This window comes from Manis pentadactyla, chromosome 9 (assembly GCF_030020395.1).
Source record: "Manis pentadactyla isolate mManPen7 chromosome 9, mManPen7.hap1, whole genome shotgun sequence".
NCBI classification, from domain to species: Eukaryota; Metazoa; Chordata; class Mammalia; order Pholidota; family Manidae; genus Manis; species Manis pentadactyla.
This window is the reverse complement of record NC_080027.1, coordinates 117,953,109-117,974,864: the sequence shown is the minus strand read 5'-3', so window position 1 is coordinate 117,974,864 and position 21,756 is coordinate 117,953,109. Positions and strand designations below refer to the sequence as shown.

The following is a 21,756-nucleotide window of genomic DNA, read 5'->3' as shown; positions in this document are numbered from 1 at the left end:
CAAAATGGTCAGACTACTGCCTCCACCCCAGGAATGTCACCGACAACGCTCAGAACCTGCCTCCCGGTGCCTGCGCTGGCTGCCTCTTTCCTAGGGAGTCTGACTCAAACTCAACAACCCTATATGGGGCCTCTGCTGTTTTCTGGTCCCCACAGGTCATGCATGAAGATTAAAAGTGCCTTTCCCAGGATGGCTGCCAGAAAATTAATCTTAAGCTTAAAAAATAGTTACATCAAGAACTCTTTTGCTCATGATCTGAGAACCAGGCCCAGGTCTGAGACGCTGGTGTGCTGGTCAGACAGCTAAGGTGGTGTTACCACCTGTCATGTATGCCTCAGGGCTGCTCCTGACTCAGCCTGCTTCTGAGGTACTCTGGAAGGTGAAGTGTCCTCAGAAAGGCCCTATTCAATTATTACTATTAAGAAATATTATTATTATTAAAAATGTTCCTGCCCTCAATGTCCCTCCTCTCATTTTTATGTGAAGTGAGGTTATATGTTTTTTGTGCATACATTTCATTTATTGTTATCTATATATTATGCCCCCAAATACAACCTAGGAGAGAAGCATAAAAGTACGGCTATCACTTAAATGGATATTTGAGTGTGGCATGGGGAGGATGAGGGAGATTGTATTATCAGTGAATTACCACGGCTGAACCTCACAATGCAGAGGATGCCGTGGATGGCTCTACATGTGGATCAGCTGGGTCCATTCGGGAGGGAAAGAAGGAAAAAGACCTTTCCCAGCCCCAAGGCTAATGCTGGTTTCTTTCTTTCTTTGAGTGGTTTAGAGTTCTGAGTCCCACCGCAAGAGCTCTGGGTCCTACCAAAAATAAGATAGTGTTCCTCTGGCCCTTGATTAGAAATCACTGTATGGACTTTGCGGGGTTAGGGCGGCACAAGTTTGTTTCCCTTTTTTAAATTTAGTGTTTATTTTTATATTCATTATTCATACACACAGCTTAAGGAGTTAAATGGCCAATAATTTTTTTTAAATGTCCCCACACCTTTTTTTCTTTTCACCCATTTTTCTGCTCTGCAGTAACTCCCACTTTCAAGGATTTTTGCCTGACTGTTTGGCCATTGATCTCCATTTTTGCAAATCATGCTCAAATTCCTATGTCCTGATATTTCCTGTTTGGGTGTTATTCATTGACCTCTGAGAATTGACCTCTTCCCCTCACATTAGCTAGCCTATCAGTTCCATTTCTATAAAGAAATCTCTCCTGGAGGCTTCTGAACCATTCCACCGTCAGCTGTGTGGATGGCTCAGCCCCAACATGATGGCAAGTCCCTTAACTTAGGTTAGAGCCCTTCATTCTGCATCTCACGTCTTCTGCCCTCTTGTTTACTTCTTTTTGTTGGTAGAAGATATCCTCTAATGATTTGCTGAGAAAGGGTATATGGGAGCAAAAGTTTAGAGACCGAATGCTTACTTTTATACTCAATTAATATAGCTTGGCTGGGTGTAGAATACCAGCTTAGAAATCGTTTCTCTCAGAATTGTGGAAGTATTTCTCCATTGTCTGCTCTTGCTGTTGAGAATTAAAAGCATTCAGACCCTTCATCCTTCATACTGAAGCTGTTTTTTTCTCTTGAGAAACTCTTTTTTCCACTGTTTTCTGAAAACTCATAATGTACCTTTTGCTGTGGTTCAGTTTTCATTCGTTGTGCTAGGCTTTCAATAAACCCTTTCAATCTGGAAATTTATGACCCTCATTTCAAGGAAATTTTCTTGGGTTATTTCTTTTCTTTTTCTTCCTCCTCCTCCTTCTCTTCCTCTTTTTTTTTGTTTTCCTTTTTTTTTTTAAACTTACCTCCAGCAGATCAGAAAGGAAAGAAAAGGACAGAGAGGAGAGGGGAGAAAGAGTGAACACCCAGGGTGGCGACAGCAGCGTGGGACAGGGTGCGGGAAGGGCCGGCATAATGAAATGAAGGACACTTCATTTCAAGTCAGCTTTTTTTTATCACTTGGAATAAAATTCTTCACAATTTCTCAAAAGACAGGGGAAAAGGGAAATTGAGAGAGTATTCTATTCTGCAAGCCCAAGATGAAGGGAAACCCTAGTTAGAAGCACCAAATTAAGGACCACATAAAAGAAGGTAGGTAGCTCAACCCCTAGGATCTTTGGTGGAACAGAAGAGACATTCAAGGGATGAGCTTTAGAAATAAGAAGTGTGTTTAGCAGGTGCTAAGCCCCTGGCTCTTCTGTGTTTATGGTTAACCTGCCCTCCAACACCCTGGTCCTTGGTAGCCAAGTCTCTGGAGCCATCATCCATGTTCCTCTCCCCTCTCTCACCCTGTCTCTTTGGGACATGTACTCCATGTTGAGGGGCACCTAATCTGCCTGCTACCAAAGGGAAGTGAAGAAATGAAGGGCACATCCCTGTGTTCACACTGCACCTCTGGCTTTCTGGATGAACAGTTTCTGCAGAGCTGTTAGAATTTCACCAGCAAACCCTTAATAACTGGTGGGGTAAGCAGACCTGTGGGCTTCTCTAGGAAACTGGTCACTAAAATTATTTGTTGGGAAGTGCACCCCAACTTCTAATAAACAACTTTGCAGGGCATAATTGACTCCTAAATTTCAAGACAAATGAAAAAGTAAAAAAAAAAAAAAAAAAGGCCAGTTCTGCAGGTGCATCAAAGCTTAGAGATAAAGAAAGGACTGATTCAAGTCTTTTTCCTCTTTCTAAGAATTAAAAAATCATTGCCCTCTGTTGGTAGTTTATGAGTCTATCCAAACTTGCTGTGTTCTATGCAGAATTGCAGACACGTTAAAACAGAATTTAAAGAAGACTCTACCCTCAAGCCTATGTTTGTTTCTGTCCTCTTAATTCCCAGCAAATGGTTATAAGGCTTTTGCTGCCTTTATCACCTGGAAACCCCACTTGGCAATGATGGGATATGGTGGTCACAGAAGATGGATTAATGTGGATATAGCCACACTGACTCTCTGACACCTTTTTCTTTCCCTTTTATGCCAAATACACAAAAAGAAAAGACTAAAAAAATAAAGTATGAGCCAAATGAATACATAGCAGGAATAACTATTGATGAAAGAGACACATCAGGGAAAAACAAAAAAACTGAAAAGAGAATTCTTAAAAATGGAGGTAGGTTTTCAAAGTCATATTGGTAAAAGATTCTCTTGGTCCACATCTTTTATTCCAGTTTTGAGATATAACTGACATAAAATATTGTATTAGTTTAAGGTATATAATTGAAATATGACATTGTATTAGTTTAAGACATAAATATAATTAACATGTAGCATTGTATTAGATTAAGGTATATAACACAATGATTTGACATATGCATATATGGAGAAATGATAAATTAATGAAATAATATTTTTAGTTAACATCCACCACCTCACCTAGTTATTGGGCTTTTCTTTGCTGGTCTCTTCCCCTTCATTTTCCATTCTTTTTACCTAGATCTATTATTCAGGCGTTGGACTCCTGGATTCATCTTATTTTCTTATTTTTCTCTCCTCTTTTCTATCACTTTATGGGAGATTTTCTCAGCTTTTATCTTCTATTCCTTTTATGTATTTTCATTTGTTATCATACTTTTAATTTCTATGAATTTTTGCTCTCACAATGTTCCTTTTTAACTGCATTCTGTTTTGCTTCATTGATGTAATATCTTCTCTTACTTTCTGAGGATATCAAAGATAGATATATTTTTAAGTTTCCTTCTTCCTGCTTGGTCTGCTTCCTCATTTATTTGTGTCTATCTCTGCCTTTTCTATCAGAAACATATGGTAATCCTTAGACACCTGTTGATATTTAAGAGTGGGGATTTAGAAAACTGATTAAAAGCTTTGTGTATGTAAGTGAGGATTGCCAACTATGACAATTCACCATAGCATTGACCTGGCTGAAGTTAGTACTGAAGAGTCTGTGATGTCACCAACTTTAAGATTGCCTTTTTAAATTTCTTAAGAGTTCCGAGAGAAGTTTCTGTCTGGGGAATGTGGCCGCACTCAAGAATCAAGTAAGGAGGTTGCAGGTCTCAACATTCAGTGAGTACACTTTCCCTTAAGCCCTGTTTTCATGGGGTACATTGCCTTCCACTGTCCCTGGTGTCCCCAAGTCCAGAGACTTTCAGGAATAAACAAGGTTTCTGTGAGTGGAGGAGGGACTGGGACCAGCTTCATAGAAGGAGGAAGATATCTGGGAATCTAAATGCTTCCTAAACATATTTTCAACTAGCCCCTCTTTTCTTAGCCCTCCTTTACCCTCACTTCTGATGGAACTTATTGCCGCTAATGCTTGAATTTTGGGGGGAGTTCTGCTGTGAATCATATTTATTTTATACATTTCCCCTCTGTCACCTTAGGACTCAGCTCTCTTGGGTCTGCCAAATCACTCGCTGCTTTCAAATTTTTGTTACCCTCTTCTCATTCTGGATTTATGTCCTAAAAGAACCTTGTTCTTTGCAGTTGCTTTACTGGGCTTACAGGAGCGATCAGACATAAGGGTGTGGGTTCAGTCAGCCATGTTTAAAACATTCATGTTAAAACGGTTTACAAAGGCAATTAGGAATTGCTGGCTTTGGCCCAAGGTGACCCCTACAGAATTGAAAAATGGTTTCCAGATCTCCAAAACCAAGAGCTCAGAGCAGTGTAGTAATGACAAATAGCAACACTATCTCAAAGTAGGTATCATCACAATTTAGCAGATACGGAAATTAAAGTCCAAGATCAGATAATTAGCATGCAGTGAGGCCAGAACTCAAGGCCTCTCTGACTCCAGTGCCACACTACACTAAATCGCCCACTCTCAAACTTCAGCATGTATCAGAATCTCTTGGAGGCACTTAACATAGTTTTGGGGCCTCAACCCCAGAGCTTCTGATTCAGTAGGTCTTGAATGGGCCCCAGAGAATTAACATTTCTAAGAAGTTCCCAGGTGATACCGTTATTAGGAACTTTGAGAAGCATGGCACTATGATTCTCAATGTTCTACTGAAATTCAGGCTTTATTTCAAAATATGTTGTCAAACTCTATGGACAGAAATGTTGATTTTAGTTTGCTGTTCATGATCAAGGCTGGCTGAATTATTCACCAGTTTCTTTTTTTAAAGTAGGTTTAGACAGATCAAAAGGAAATTTATTTATCTATAAAAAGCCCATTTTCTGAATACAGACCACAATATTCTCTTTCTCTCTCTCTCTCCTTCCTCCCTCTGTCCCGACTCCCCTTCCTTCAGCTCTATTCCTGCCCTGGCTACCCAGCAACCCCCAAATCTCATAGGTAACACGAAAAACTGAGGAAGTAGAAGTCCTTTCCAAACCCTGCTTTTAAACCACATAGTGCCTGAAATTCAGTACCTATCATGATTACACCTTACTGCTAGTTATTTTAATGAGACTTAATTTCATTTTTTTTTAAGAAAAAAATGAAGACTCTTGTTATGTGAATTTCCCTTAAAAATAAAATCACCAGTCTTATGATCCTTAATTCCCCACTAGCCGGCCATCTGACCAGGGTGAGCTGCTCATTTAGTCATGTGGCCACACTGCTGGGATTGAGAGAAAGGTCATTAACACGCACCACACTGGCATTGAGAGCTGAAAGGGGTCCAGAGACACCGTCTCACTTCTAAGACACTAGTGAGTAGGGTCTACAAAGGCAGAGAAGTAACTCAGAAGTCGAACCTTCTGTTTTCAATGTTAAGTGCAGCGCAGCAAATCCTGGCAGGTGAACCCAGTGACTTCTGTACCTACAATATTATCTATAAGGGAAGAAAGACAGAGGTCTTCAGCATTATCTCATCCTAGGTTCAAACTCCAGCTCAACCACTTAGAGCTCTGTGGCCAGAGGCAAATTACCTTGTTTTTTTTCCCTCCATTTCTGTCACCCTGACAAAATTAAAAACACCTGCTCCCTTCCCCAGGCTGTGGACAAAAGGAGATACTGTGTGAAAGTACCCAGAGTACTGAGCTGAAACATAGACCCTCAATGCTATCTCCTCTTTCATTTAATTTTTCTGGAGTCAACTGTCAAGAACACACACCTCAGACAGCATTTCATCAAGACAGTAATCTAGAACACTAGCCTGAATGGGGACTATTATCTTTTAATTACATAGATGGACTCATCTATTGCCTTTTAATTGTATATCGTTATTTACCATTACAGGGAAATATTTGCAAATCATCTATTTAGGGGTATATCATCTATTTATCATTACAGGAAAATATTGGAGTCCAGAAGAGATGTTTAAAACCAGGCTCATCATGCAAAAAACAGGTCTTCAAAGGAACCTTCAAAAGCCATGCCTGCTAAGAAGTTAAGACACATCAGCTGAAATACTAACTAGTGATTCTGAATGAAGCTCTTCATGGATTAGGAAGGACCCGAGAACCAGTGTAGACATGGGGGAAGCGAGAGGCTTAGGGAATAATGCCTGGGAACTAGACATAGCCTTATTCCATTTCATCTGGCCTGCATGACAGCAACACGTGTAATTCTGTCAATGTAGTATTTTTGGTCTTTGCTGCTATTATGGTTTTTGCTTATTTTAATGTGATGATGATGGAGTGGGTGTGAAGCTAATGTTTATATTGGCATGGTAACTGGCAACTAACTTTTAAAATCTTTTTTCCTGTGACTTGAAATCCATTGTGATTAGTTGAAAAAATAGGTAATTAACAATAGGAAGAAAAAGAAGTAATCACTCCATGCTCTGCTAGCAGGTCAGTGGGCACAGGAGAATACAGACTGTGTGCTTTGGAGACAAAAAGATGCAAATTGGAAGCCTGATTCCACTACTGGCCTCAGGATAATCATCCACCCTCTCTAAATCATTCCTTGTATGTAATGGAGGTAATAATTACCTTGTTTTTTATTTTTAATAAGTGGGATAATGTATATAAAATGCTTATCACAGTACCTGGTACAGAATAAATGCTCAATAAATAACAATAATAATAGCAGGATGGTTAAGGACCATCTCTAGAGTTATTTCCTGGAAACACTCCTTCACTAAATCATCAGATGTGTTAATTCAACAAATATTAACTGAATACTCAGGTGTGTCATGTGCTGGGCTGGGAAGCAAATGGTGTAGTGAAAGTAATGGGCATTGAAGTAAAGGAACCCTGGGTTTGAATTACTGCCCCGCCACTTAATCAAGTCATAAGAGCCTCAGTTTCCTCCTTTATGAAAGGGGGAGCATCATCTCCACCTCCAGGATTTTTGTGAAGATCCAATGACTTAACACGAGAAATGGCAACTACTGTGGCAGCATGGGATGGATCTGAAATCTATCTGTGTCCTTTCCTTAACCACCCAGTGTTAACATCCCTCCATCAATTGCCTCTGGACTCCGGTCCAGCTCTTGGCTTTGAATAGAGCTGAATCCTACAGTGATATGTAGGCTTGTGCTTTTCCTTAAATAGAAGACTTTCTGGAATGCAGGAATTGTGGTGAAGGCATTTTAGGGTCATCATCCTCTGCATTCAGTGGTGCTCAGTAAGTGCTGTTGACTGACTACTGAGGAGACGGTCCCAAGAAGGGAGTGTGCACAGGTTCAGTTATATAAGGGTTCTGAACCCAAATACAAAGTGGGGTTTTTCCACATTCCACCACCTTTTCTCCAACACCAAGAGGGTGAACTACAATTCAGCTTGATTCTGACACCATCCACGCAGAGATGGAATCAGATTCCACAGGCTCAGGGCTCAGTCCCACAAGACCACCCTTCACTTCAGACGCCAAACTCAACTGCAGGCTGTCATTTGTGCTTCTGACCAACTGGCTGTAAATCAGAGGATCCTAAAACCCCCTCACAGGGTTTGATTCATTTGCTACAGTGGTTAACTAGATTACCGGTTCATTACAAAGGATACCAAGGATAGGAATCAACAGCCAGGTGAAGAGATACACAGAGCAAGTCCCCAAACAAAGGAGCTTCCGGCCTCACAGAGTCTGGGGCCTGGCACAGCACACGGAACCATCTGGCTCACCATCCTGAAAGTTCTCCAAGCCCCATAACAGCCAGATGGAAGAGATGTGCAGGGCAAGTACGGGGAAAGGGTGCAGGGCCTCCACACTCTCTCCAAGAGCACCACTCCCCCAAGATCTCCAAGGGTTCACCAACCTGGAAGTTCTCCAAACCCTCCTCTTTTGAGTCCTCACGGAGGTTTCATTACATAGGCATAACGGAGTAAATCATTGCCATTAGTGACTGAGTTCTGTCTCCAGTCCCTCTCTTCTCCCAGGAGGTCTGGGGGCTGGGGGCTAGAGTGGGGTGGGGTGGGGTGGTACTGAAAGTTCCATTCCGCTAATCACAAGGTTACCAAAGTCGCCACATTAACATAACAAGAGCCACCTTTGTTGCACTCATCACAGGAAATTCCCAGGGTTTTTAGGAGTTCTGCCAGAAAGGAGATGAAGACCACATAGATACTTCTTATTATAAATCACAGTATCACACAAGGGCTTCTCAAAGTGTGTTCTCAAACCAGTAGCACCACATTACTTGGGCAATCGGTAGAAGGGCAAATTCTCCCACCCACCCCAGATCTGCTAGATCAGGATCTCTGAGTGTGAGGTGCACGAATTTGAATTTGTTTCAAATTTTACAGATGATGTTGAGGTACTTTAAGGTTTGAGAAGCACTGCTTTACACCATATGGATCCTCAGTATTTCCCCAGTAAGTTTTAAGGATAATGCCCCACCTCCATGGGACGAGGATGGTCAAGATGGGGAAAAACAGACGCTGGGCCTGAGGAAGTGCAAGGAGGCTGTGAAGGCAGCTAACCTCTTCCCAGCAGACAGAACGACCGCAAGGAAGTTGGGAGGACGTGACAGCAACCCTACAGGCCGGCAACACCCTGGCGGCTGGGACCCTCCCTCTGCGTTTCCTGCCAGCACTATGCCGTCATTCCCCCTCAGCTATTGCCCTGGGCACAGAAAGTGCCCCCCAAATCAGAGACTAAAAAACGCTCATACATTCCCTATTTTATAACAAGAAAAGCCTGAAAAATTCTCATTTAAAACCTGCTAAGAATAGCACAAATTCCTATACCACATTGAAACTCTGCCTCAAACTCCGCCGTGTTGGTGAATGTCACTTAACAAGCAAAATTCTTACAGGGGAGACAGAAGGTTATTTTCAGCTATTTCTCATCTGTCGAATAAAACAGTAGCTCCCCCTCCATGGTAAGCCATTAACAATGCAGTCTGTGCCACCTCGTTTCAACCAGTGTTTTAATAGCGCCACAGATAAAAGCATAGCAATTTCCACAGGCAATTACTTCTACAAATGAATCAAAAGGTCAGACGCAGGTTGGAAAGGTCTCCAAATAATTTTCTACTTTTACTTATTTTGTGCTTGCTGAGTTCTTGATTACACAGAGACAACCACTCAGTAACTGGCTAAAGGTAGCCTGGCTTGCACGTTTGCAAGGTCTTGCTTTACTTTATGAGAGCTCTAAGTTTATATTTCTCTAATATGATTCATTGAGGAGAATCTAATTACCAAAGCCCTTTAAAATAACATGTAGTTTTTAAAGCCATTTAAACAAGCGTGTGAGCCATAACTGGGCTCATTTTCCAATAGCAGTTACGTCTACCCCTAAAATTCAGAGTTCTCACAAAGGTCAAATTTTATTTGTCTTCTACATCTCAAAAAGAAAAACTTTCAGAAAGCACTGCCATCACCATGGTGAATTAAACGGGGCCAGCACAACGACTGCACGCAGTGCCTTTTAAAGAAATATCTTTTCCAATAATAATAATAGAAAGAAAGTAAAATCACTTTCTCCATTGTTAACAACTCTGATTCAGCACCTCCAGCACCTGATGATTCTCCTCATGGAACAACCACCCGTCTCTTAGTTTTTCCAAGACAGAATTGGAGTTATTTAGTTGCTAAGTGACACTGTAGGTCATAGTGCCTCTCTCCACACTGCCTTCAAAGTAATATTTACCCAGAATGATAGGTCCCCCAGCTCCCTTCTATACAGGCCACCAAGTAGACAGAGTTGTAAATGTACCCTGGACAAGGCTACCCTTCTTTCATGAGTCAGTGGACCTAATCCTGACTCTGTTGTCTAATAGCTGCAAAGCAAGTGACTTCACCCCTTTGGGCACAAGAGCCCCAAATATTTGTTGAATGAATGTATAAATGAATAATTATACCAGTAATACTAACAAAAAAAAATGGTACTAACATAGCTTTTATGATATTCAAGGCATTGTTCTAACCACTCTGATACATGATTTATCTTAATGGTAGATACTGTTATTATCTTCATTCTACTGATGAATAATCTGAATCAATAATGTTTAAGTGACTTGCCCCAAAGTCGCACGAGTGGTAAATGGCAGACGGAGGATTCACACTCGGGCAGGTTGGCTTCAGAATCCACTCCGCTAGTGCACCAGACACTTCTCTAAACACGCATCTACTTGTGTGCCAGATACTGTTCTGATGCTTCACGCATATGGGCTCATTTAAACTTCTCAGTAGTCCTATTAGGGACTATCATCAGTCTTATTTGTAGATGGGCCACAGAGAGGTTAAGAAACTTGTCCAGGGCCACAGAGCTAGTAGTATGGAGGTGGATTCAAACCCAGACAGTCCAGATATAGAAAGTCCATGCCCTGAACCTTTACACCAGGGTTTCTCAGCCTCAGCACAGCTATATGGGGCCAGCTAGCTCTTTGCTGCGGGTAGCTGTCTTTTCTTTATGTTAAGATTTTCATTTACGAAGCTGCTTTGTGGTACAGAAAGTAAAAGCGCTGCTACAACCTTGGTGTAACTGGTAGCCACAAATGGTTGACTCACCAGTCAGAGCTACCCAGGTTACAACAAGAGTGGTACACGAACCTAACAACACTCACGGCTTTGTCGGGGTGAAGTCCCCAAGCCTGGCGGTCCCGAGGTGGAACGCCACAGGGACTGTTCTTTGGCTCTCTGGGTGACTGGACGTCCTGGGCTTGTATCACAGCTGCCTTATTTGTTCAACTGCTGCCAGCCACACAAGCAGTCCTTTATTGTTGGTTATGGGGGTCGTGACCATGCTCCCCTTCATCACCTGTTTCTCACTCCCTCTTTTCTTCCTCTTCTTCATCCCCACAGTCTTCATCCCCTTCTCCATCATGTCCAGATGCTTCCTCCCCACTGACTTCATCCTCATCCTCTTCCCCTTCTACATCTTCACCACCCTGCTCTTGGTCCACATCACCCACCTCCCAGCCCAGTCAGGGCCTTCTGCATCTGCTCAGTCACGGCCACCCAGGCAGGTCAGCTGGGACAGGAGCCAGGACGCGCACCTTCAGCGGCCACTCAGGTTAGTGGCCTCACAGCGGAACAGATCCAGGCCTTTGAGACATTCCCACCGTTTCAAAGGTTCCAAGGTATTGATAGGCTTCCATTCACTTCCACCTAAGTTCAGATGTGTGAGATTTGGACATTTTTCTGCTCACATGTCCAGACCTCCAGATATTCTATTGTCACTGAGCTCAAGCTTTTCCTGTTTGGGTAATGTAGGGAGATTTGAAACTGAAATCAAGCCTGCATTTATTAAACTGAGGAACTCCAGGTTTTACAAACTCAGTTGTTAAGCCCTCGATTTTTCTCATCATTTGATTTGTGATGGACCAGGGCAGGTTCTCCAACAGGGGCTGGGGTCCAGGTCCACAACTCCACATGGATCCTACTCTTCATGTCCACACTTTCCTAGTAGCTCCCTTCTTTCAACTTAACTTTCCGCATCGGGGCAAAGCTGGGAGAGCAAGGGCAGCGGGAAGGGGCCTGTTGGCAGGAGAAACTCCAGAGGATGGGGCTGGAGCTCAGCACCGCCTCGCTGCAGCCACGCCTGGCTGCCGTGTGCACTGACTGCACTTAGGCGCGGGGGCTGCTTCTCCCTGCAGGTCGTAGGAAGCTGTCTTGTGTATTCTAGGATGTTTAGCAAATCTCTGGTCTCTACCCACTGATGCCAGCAGCACCTCTCAGCTGTGACAATGAAAAATGTCTCCAGACATCGCCCTATGTCCCTCAGCGGGCCGATTCACCCCCAGCTGGGAACCACTGTTTCACACTCTGCTGCCTTTCCTTGAATGAATAAACCTGCCAAATGAGGGATTTGGAGAAGAAACAGGAACTGCATTGGATCTGAAGTCCCTCTGACCTCCAATAAATGACTATGACATGAATTACGATTATGGAATTAGAAAGAAAAATCAAAGTGGATGATTATATACCAGGTCTATTCATGATGATACAAACTTGGCTTTGCTTATCTTCCTAGAGAGACAATTTCCAGCCTAATGGTGATGTCCGTAATCAACTTTGAGGACTTCTTATAAGCCCAGATTCCTGTCTCCTACAAAGATTTCGGTCAGGTAGGGAATAATCCCCTTGCCATCCCCCACACCATGAGCCTCTGCTGCTTCTCTCCCACTAATTTGACACATCATAGCAGTCAGAGCTCTGGAGTCACACTGACTGAGGACTCAAGTACCAGCTCTGCTACCTCCTGTGTGACTTTGGCAAAGCAGTTGATCTCCCTGAGCTCCCCTTTCCTCATCTGTAAAAAGGGGAAGTACCTACCATCTGCCTTATAGAAACATGCTGGTAAGGATTGAATGTGATGCTAACTAAACTATCCCCAAACGCAGCACACACTCCATACATGTCAGTTGTTGCTATGTTATTGTTATTCAATATCCACCTCAAAGCAGAACTCTTTCAGAAGCGCCCCAGAACCATCACATGTAGCCTCTCCACTCTGCTCCCCGAGTACCTCTTACGTGTGATCAACAGTCATCAGGTGGGCCCTACCTATCTGGAACTACTGACCATGAGCCTCAACCAGGTGATTTTTTAAAATTAAAATCAACAAAAGAGCTTTTTAAAAATGACATTTTCAGTGGAGCCAACATGACGGCGTCAGTAGAGCAGCGGAAATCTCCTCCCAAAACCACATATATTTATGAAAATATAACAAAGACAACTCTTCCTAGAATAGAGACCAGAGGACACAGGACAACATCCAGACCACATCCACACCTGAGAGAACCCAGCGCCTCGCGAAGGGGGTAAGATACAAGCCCCGGCCCCGCGGGAGCCGAGCGCCCCTCCCCCCAGCTCCCGGCGGGAGAAGAGCAGGCAGAGCGGGAGGGAGACGGAGCCCAGGACTGCCGAACACCCAGCCCCCGCCATCTGGGCCAGAGCGCAGACACAGTGCATGCGTGGGGTCCTGGATACTAGGGAAACAGGGCAGCAAGAATGCTGAGTGGGTCCCTGAGGCCAGCGCCCGGGGACAAAGAAAACCAAGCGGCTTTTTGTTGTTGTTGTTGTTGGGAGTGCTTTTTGGAAGTCTTAAAGGGACAGGGACCCAAAAACCAGACAGAAGTGTCCCAGGACACTTAGTCTGGCAGCAGGGAAGCTGGGGATCTCTGGGCACTCTAATCCCCTGGGCTGCAGGGAGCACGGAGGCCCCAAACGGAGATAAATAGCCTCCCGGCCACTCCCCTTCCAAAGCAGCTCCACCATATCAGAGTAGCGGCTGAGGCAAGCCACACCCACAGCAACAGCAGAGATTAACTCCATAGCAGCCGGGCAGGAAGCAGAAACCCTGTCTGCGCGCAGCTGCCCAGCACAAGCCACTAGAGGTCGCTGTTCTCCCAGGAGAGGAGGGCCACAAACCAACAATAAGGGAAGTTTTTCCAGCCGTCACTCGTCCCAGCTCTGCAAACTATCTCTATCATTATGAAAAGGCAAAATTACAGGCAAACAAAGATCACAGAGACAACACCAGAGAAGGAGACAGACCTAACCAGTCTTCCTGAAAAAGAATTCAAAATAAAAATCATAAACATGCTGACGGAGATGCAGAGAAATATGCAAGAGCTAAGGGCTGAAGTCCGGAGGGAGATCACAGATGCCAGAAAGGAGATTACAGAAGTGAAACAAACTCTGGAAGGATTTATAAGCAGAATGGATAAGATGCAAGAGGCCATTGATGGAATAGAAACCAGAGAACAGGAACGCATAGAAGCTGACATAGAGAGAGATAAAAGGATCTACAGGAATGAGACAATATTAAGAGAACTGTGTGACGTATCCAAAAGGAACAATATCCATATTATAGGGGTTCCAGAAGAAGAAGAGAGAGAAAAAGGGATAGAAAGTGTCTTTGAAGAAATAATTGCTGAAAACTTCCCCAAACTGGGGGAGGAAATAATCGAACAGAACACGGAAATACACAGAACTCCCAACAGAAAGACCCAAGGAGGACAACACCAAGACACATAATAATTAAAATCGCAAAGATCAAGGACAAGGAAAGAGTTTTAAAGGCAGCTAGAGAGAAAAAGGTCACCTATAAAGGAAAACCCATCAGGCTAACATCAGACTTCTCGACAGAAACCCTACAGGCCAGAAGAGAATGGCATGATTTATTTAATACAATGAAACACAAGGGCCTTGAACCAAGGATACTGTATCCAGCACGACTATCATTCAAATATGACGGTGGGATTAAACAATTCCCAGACAAACAAAAGCTGAGGGAATTTGCTTTCCACAAACCACCTCTACAGAACATTTTACAGGGACTGCTCTAGATGGGAGCACTCCTAGAAAGAGCACAGCACAAAACACCCAACATATGAAGAATCGAGGAGGAGGAACAAGAAGGGAGAGAAGAAAAGAATCTCCAGACAGTGTATATAACAGCTCAATAAGCGAGCTAAGTTAGGCAGTAAGATACTAAAGAGGCTAACCTTGAACCTTTGGTAACCACGAATCTAAAGCCTGCAATGGCAATAAGTACATATCTTTCAATAGTCACCCTAAATGTTAATGGGTTGAATGCACCAATCAAAAGACACAGAGTAACAGAATGGATAAAAAAGCAAGACCCATCTATATGCTGCTTACAAGAAACTCACCTCAAACCCAAAGACATGCACAGACTAAAAGTCAAGGGATGGAAAAACATATTTCAGGCAAACAACAGCGAGAAGAAAGCAGGGGTTGCAGTACTAATATCAGACAAAATAGACTTCAAAACAGAAAGTAACAAGAGATAAAGAAGGACACTACATAATGATAAAGGGCTCAGTCCAACAAGAGGATATAACCATTATAAATATATATGCACCCAACACAGGAGCAACAGCATATGTGAAACAAATACTAACAGGAATGAAGGGGGAAACAGACTGCAATGCATTCATTTTAGGAGACTTGAACATGCCACTCACCCCAAAGGATAGATCCACCAGGCGGAAAATAAGTAAGGACACCGAGGCACTGAACAACACAGTAGAACAGATGGACCTAATAGACATCTATAGAACTCTACATCCAAAAGCAACAGGATATACATTCTTCTCAAGTGCACATGGAACATTCTCCAGAATAGACCACATACTAGCCCACAAAAAGAGCCTCAGCAAACTCCAAAATATTGAAATTCTACCAACCAACTTTTCAGAACACAAAGGTATAACACTAGAAATAAATTCTACAAAGAAAACAAAAAGGCTCACAAACACATGGAGGCTTAACAACACGCTCCTAAATAATCAATGGATCAGCGAACAAATTAAAATAGAGATCAAGGAATATATAGAAACAAATGACAACAACAACACAAAGCCCCAACTTCTGTGGGATGCAGCGAAAGCAGACTTAAGAGGAAAGTATATAGTGATCCAGGCACACTTGAAGAAGGAAGAACAATCCCAAATGAGTAGTCTAACATCACAATCATCGAAACTGGAAAAAGAAGAACAAATGAGGCCTAAAGTCAGCAGAAGGAGGGACATAATAAAGATCAGAGAAGAAATAAACAAAATTGAGAAGAATAAAACAATAGCAAAAATCAATGAAACCAAGAGCTGATTATTTGAGAAAATAAACAAAATAGATAAGCCTCTAGCCAAACTTATTAAGAGAAAGAGAGAATCAACACAAATCAACAGAATCAGAAATGAGAATGGAAAAATCACGACAGACTCCACAGAAATACAAAGAATTATTAAAGACTACTAGGAAAACCTATATGCCAACAAGCTGGAAAACCTAGAAGAAATGGACAACTTCCTAGAAAAATACAACCTTCCAAGACTGACCAAGGAGGAAACACAAAAGTTAAACAAACCAATTACAAGCAAAGAATTTGAAATGGTAAATAAAAAACTATGCAAGAACAAAACCCCTGGGCCAGACGGATTTACCTCGGAATTTTATCAGACATACAGAGAAGACATAATACCCATTCTCCTTAAAGTTTTCCAAAAAATAGAAGAGGAGGGAATACTCCCAAACTCATTCTATGAAGCCAACATCACCCTAATACCAAAACCAGGCAAAGTACCCACCAAAAAAGAAAATTGCAGACCAATATCCCTGATGAATGTAGATGCAAAAATACTCAATAAAATATTAGCAAACCGAATTCAAAATATATCAAAAGGATCATACACCATGACCAAGTGGGATTCATCCCAGGGATGCAAGGATGGTACAACATTCGAAAGTCCATCAACATCATCCACCACATCGACAAAAAGAAAGTCAAAAACCACATGATCATCTCCATAGATGTGGAAAAAGCATTTGACAACATTCAACTTCCATTCATGATAAAAACTCTCAGCAAAATGGGTATAGAGGGCAAGTACCTCAACATAATAAAGGCCATATATGATAAACCCACAGCCAACATTATACTGAACAGCGAGAAGCTGAAAGTTTTTCCTCTGAGATCGGGAACAAGACAGGGATGCCCACTCTCCCCACTGTTATTTAACATAGTACTGGAGGTCCTAGCCACGGCAATCAGACAAAACAGAAATACAAGGAATCCAGATTGGTAAAGAAGAAGTTAAACTGTCACTATTTGCAGATGACATGATACAGTACATAAAAAACCCTAAAGACTTCACTCCAAAACTACTGGAGCTGATATCGGAATACAGCAAAGTTGCAGGATACAAAATTAACATACAGAAATCTGTGGCTTTCCTATACACTAACAATGAACCAATAGAAAGAGAAATCAGGAAAACAACTCCATTCACTATTGCATCGAAAAGAATAAAATACCTAGGAATACACCTAACCAAAGAAGTGAAAGACCTATACCCTGAAAACTACAAGTCACTCTTAAGAGAAATTAAAGGGGACACTAACAGATGGAAACTCATCCCATGCTCGTGGCTAGGAAGAATTAATATTGTCAAAATGGCCATCCTGCCCAAAGCAATATACAGATTGCAATCCCTATCAAATTACCAACAAGATTCTTCAACGAACTGGAACAAATAGTTCAAAAGTTCATATGGAAACACCAAAGACCCCAAATAGCCAAAGCAATCCTGAGAAAGAAGAATAAAGTAGGGGGTATCTCACTACCCAACTTCAAGCTCTACTACAAAGCCATAGTAATCAAGACAATTTGGTACTGGCACAAGAACAGAGCCACAGACCAGTGGAACAGATTAGAGACTCCAGAAATTAACCCAAACATATATGGTCAATTAATATTTGATAAAGGAGCCATGGACATACAATGGCGAAATGACAGTCTCTTCAACACATGGTGCTGGCAAAACTGGACAGCTACATGTAGGAGAATAAAACTGGACCATTGTCTAACCCCATATACAAAAGTAAATTCAAAATGGATCAAAGACCTTAATGTAAGTCATGAAACCATAAAACTCTTAGAAAAAAACATAGGCAAAAACCTCTTAGACATAAACATGAGTGACCTCTCCTTGAACATATCTCCCCGGGCAAGGAAAACAACAGCAAAAATGAACAAGTGGGACTATATTAAGCTGAAAAGCTTCTGTACAGCAAAAGACACCATCAATAGAACAAAAAGGTATCCTACAGTATGGGAGAATATATTTGTAAATGACAGATCTGATAAAGGCTTGACATCCAAAATATATAAAGAGCTCACCCACCTCAACAAACAAACAAATAATCCAATTAAAAAATGGGCAGAGGAACTGAACAGACAGTTCTCCAAAAAAGAAATACAGATGGCCAACAGACACATGAAAACATGCTCCACATCGCTAATTATCAGAGAAATGCAAATTAAAACCACACTGAGGTATCACCTCACACCAGTAAGGATGGCTGCCATCCAAAAGACAAACAAGAACAAATGTTGACGAGGTTGTGGAGAAAGGGGAACCCTCCTACACTGCTGGTGGGAATGTAAATTACTTCAACCATTGTGGAAAGCAGTATGGAGGTTCCTCAAAACGCTCAAAACAGACTTACCATTTGACCCTGGAATTCCACTCCTAGGAATTTACCCTAAGAATGCAGCACTCAAGTTTGAAAAAGACAGATGCACCCCTATGTTTATTGCAGCACTATTTACAATAGCCAAGAAATGGAAGCAACCTAAGTGTCCATCAGTAGATGAATGGATAAAGAAGATGTGGTACATATACACAATGGAATATTATTCAGCCATAAGAAGAAAACAAATCCTACCATTTGCAACAACATGGATGGAGCTAGAGGGTATTATGCTTAGTGAAATAAGCCAAGCGGAGAAAGAGAAATACCAAATGATTTCACTCATCTGTGGAGTATAAGAACAAAGGACAAACTGAAGGAACAAAACAGCAGCAGAATCTCAGAACCCAAGAATGGACTAACAGGTACCAAAGGGAAAGGGACTGTGGAGGATGGGTAGGTAGGGAGGGATAAGGGGGGGGAAGAAGAAAGGGGGTATTATGATTAGCATGCATAATGGGGGGGTGGGAGAAAGGGGAGGGCTGTACAACACAGAGAAGACAAGTAGTGATTCTACAATATTTTGCTATGCTGATGGACAGTGACTGTAAGGAGGTTTGTTGGGGGGACCTGGTATAGGGGAGAGCCTAGTAAACATAATGTTCTTCATGTAATTGTAGATTAATGATAAAAAAAAAACAAGAAAGAAAAGGGGGATTACTTCCTGATAGGATAAAACTAACGGCAAATCACCGATTAATGCATGCTTTAAATATCCTTAATTTTGATCATTTAAAGGGTGTCAGATGATCAGCTATGGAAGTACATTTTTCTGATAATATTCCTTTCTCTTAAAATAAAAAAAAAAGAAAAACAGGCAGTTCCTGTGTGGTGATCTCCAATAGGTTCTCCACAGTGGTATAAAGGGCATATCAAAGTGTGGGCAAAGGGTCTGTTTGTGTTTATACAGAGGATCGAAGCCTAATTTGGCTACCCAGAAAATGAATTAAGATACGATATGAAGAAGAACTTTCAACATCAACATTCTCTGGAAGAGTCATTCCAGAAGATGATCATCAAAAAACTTCAACAAAGATCCTGGCGCTGTTGCAGTTGTAGCTGCATTCATCCCATCGGTTCCTGGACTTGCCATTGAAATGAAGAAGGAGATATCTAGGCTGGTCTGTGCATACAGTAAAACAACAAATTTGACTGGATCTATACTGTCGGAACTCAACCAAGAATTAGGAGAAGTGCGAGTTGCAGTGCTCCAAAATCGTGCGACTATAGACTATCTACTGTTAAAAGAACATATGGGATGCGAACAGTTCCCAGGAATGTGTTCTTTTAATTTGTCTGATTTTTCTCAAAATATTCAAATTCAGTTAGACAATATCCATCATATCATTGATAAGTTTTCACAAATGCTTAGGGTGCCTAACTGGTTTTCTTGGTTTCACTGGATATGGCTGGTAATTGTAGGTCTGCTTTGGTTATGTAGCTGTATTCCTATTACGTTAATGTGTGCACGCAATTTAATTAGTAATTTAAAACCTATACACGCTTATGTCACACTACAAGAAGATATGTCAAAGAAATAATCAATATTCTCATGTTTTCTTCCACCTACTACTTCTATAGCTTCTCTTCTTCCTTCATAATTACAACCCCTAAGTAGAATTCGTGCCTCATATCGAATTTACCGAGTATCATAACTCCTCCAAGTGGTAAAGACACCTCAAGACAAATGCTGGGCATAGAAGCCACAGGGCATAAATCAACAAAAAAGTAAAAAGCTAACCTTTTCAAACAATATTGCTTCTCTCTCACTTACCAACTTTACATTTCCCTGTATGGCCCCGGAAGATGACTGGTTAGCCAGAGACGGGTAAGATTCCTCAAGGGAGGAACAACCTAAGACAGGCACAGTCGCAGGGGGGCCATCAGGTGAGAAATTGGGGATCAAGAGAGGTGAGGCTTAGAACCTCACCCCCCCTGTTCTGAGAGAAATCTTCTGCATCTGTGGATGTTTTGTTGCCCTGGTCTAGCTTGGATTAATACTTAGTCTATAGGCACACACCTGATCATCTACATTTGCCTTCTTACAGCACTAAACTATGTTTTCTACCTTTATCTTGCTTCAAAGATATCTACCTACCACTTCAGCATTTTATTATTAATAATAATAATGGAGAAATGTGGGATTCACATATAAATCAAGTAGAAAAATCAAACGAATAATCATAATTGACCTGATTGTTTATAGTTCATGATGCGTGATCAAAACCGAAAGTTTCTGTGATGGCCGCCCTTGCACTGTTCACCATGTAAGAACTTATTCACTATGTAAGAATTTGTTCACCATGTAAGAACTTGTTCGTTATGCTTCAGAAGATTGGAGACTGACGAGAATTAGGCTTGGGGTGGATTAATGATTGTGCATTGAGCATTGAGTCCCCTATACAGAATTTTATTGTTGTTAACAACCACATGATCAATATATATGAGAGATGCCTTCTCAAAAAAAAAAAAAGAGACATTTTCCTAGGTTTAGTTACATCCAGGGGGAAGTGAGGTGAGAAGAAGGTGAGCAAGTAGTTTTTTTTTCAATCTCCCACAATCCCTATAGGTACCCTGACCTCATTGCCATTTATGAGCCTCTAAATGAAGCCTTGTTTTGAAAAAGTCTGGTTATGCTCAACTATTCTAAAAGGGTTTACGGAAAAGAGCCTGATGTCTTTATGAAACAGATTATAAAACAACAGGCTTAGCCAATTAGTACTTAATGCTAATTGGGTACTGAAGATAAAAAAAATTAAAGAGCAGGAGTAGTTAATTGAAGAAATTAGGAACTAAGTTGATAAATGAACTTCCTCCTAGTTGAGAAGAAATAATCATAGGCTAGATTCAGATTTTACAGAAACTAGGAAAATACTACAGTCTTTATTTTTTTCTTTCTCACTTGGAAGAGGAGAGGTTAAGGAATAGTGAGTAAGGAAAAAAGTAATTTTAGGCCTTGAAATGAGCAAGGTCATTATTTTTCATGAAGAGAGATGTTAAGGGGCCTGGCCAAGTGCCAGGACGAGGAAACAGAGCCTCCACCAGGGCTTTGAACAGCCAAGCCTACGTGTCCACCATGCCACCCTGGGCTAGTCAAGGGTCACTGGGGCTGTGAGATGTCAAAGTTCCCATAAGAGTAGAGAGAAAAATAAAAATTAAGCTAAGCAGTGGCACATATGTCAGGTTTAGGGAAGGAAAAAAATAACATGCAACTTCTGTTTAGCTGTTTGATGAGATATTTACATACCCTGAAAAATCTGTCCAAAAAAGAGCAATCAGAAATCACTGGATTCCATTCTTCTGTTGATAGTGTTATCAGTAGAAAAGGCCTGCGTGGTAAATTTCTCTTAGATTTCTGATCGAGTTTCACCACAGTATCGCCACTGAACAGTTGATGTGATGGCAGCTATCAGGGACTGTAAGAAGAGTGCTTAGAAAAACATACTCAG

General features: G+C 41.7%; 1 protein-coding gene and 1 pseudogene across 2 annotated transcripts in view; both read right to left on the bottom strand.

Moving 5' to 3' along the window:
• Positions 1-21,756, bottom strand: part of KCNH1 (potassium voltage-gated channel subfamily H member 1) — a 358,999-nt gene that overhangs the window by 115,028 nt on the left and 222,215 nt on the right. The gene's annotated exons all lie outside the window — the stretch shown is intronic.
• On the bottom strand, positions 11,071-12,557 carry LOC118925966 (putative acidic leucine-rich nuclear phosphoprotein 32 family member C; annotated as a pseudogene).